Source organism: Kryptolebias marmoratus, linkage group LG19, assembly GCF_001649575.2.
Source record: "Kryptolebias marmoratus isolate JLee-2015 linkage group LG19, ASM164957v2, whole genome shotgun sequence".
NCBI classification, from domain to species: domain Eukaryota; kingdom Metazoa; phylum Chordata; class Actinopteri; order Cyprinodontiformes; family Rivulidae; genus Kryptolebias; species Kryptolebias marmoratus.
In genome coordinates, this window is record NC_051448.1 from 2305570 (window position 1) to 2306276 (window position 707).

Here is a 707-nt window from a genome sequence, read left to right on the forward strand (position 1 = left end):
TTCAAGATAAAAATCACAAGGAGAGCCAATAAAAAACAATACATCACAAAGATATATGTCAAGCTAAAATACAAATAAAATTAATAAATAAGTTAAGATTCAAAATAATTCTGTAATACCAGTTTAAAAAGGCAGAGTCTTTCCTAAACTTTAACTGTTTCGAAACATTTAATTTTTACTGTTTTAGGTAAATATGGAACATTTAAAGTCTAATTAAAAAACAAAACAAAACAAACTCTACCTAAACTGTGGATCAGTCTGACTTTTCATATCAGGTCATCTCAAACACCCGACACTTTTATAACCTTTTTCTTTCCTTGGCATTTAAACCAGACTGACTCGTGTTTTTATTTCTTTTTTTAATCTTTGTTTTTTAGTGTTTAGCTGGATTTTATTGAGCTCCTTGTATTTTTTATTGTTATATTTTTACAGCACTTTGATAAACAACAGTTGTTTTTTTTATAAATGGGCTTGGAAATAAATTTGACTTTCTTTTTTTTAATTAAAGAATATTTTGTGCAAAACAACCCACAAGAATATTGAAGTTTAAAGTTGAAAACCTGCAAACACATGATTCTAAGAGACAAAAGTGGGTCAGAGACGGGTGAAAAAGAGAAGGGGCCCCCTAATTCTGCCTCAGGCTTCCAACACCCCCCGCCCCCCATGTTCAGGTTCATCTTTAGATCTAGATTTCCTGCCCTCCCCTC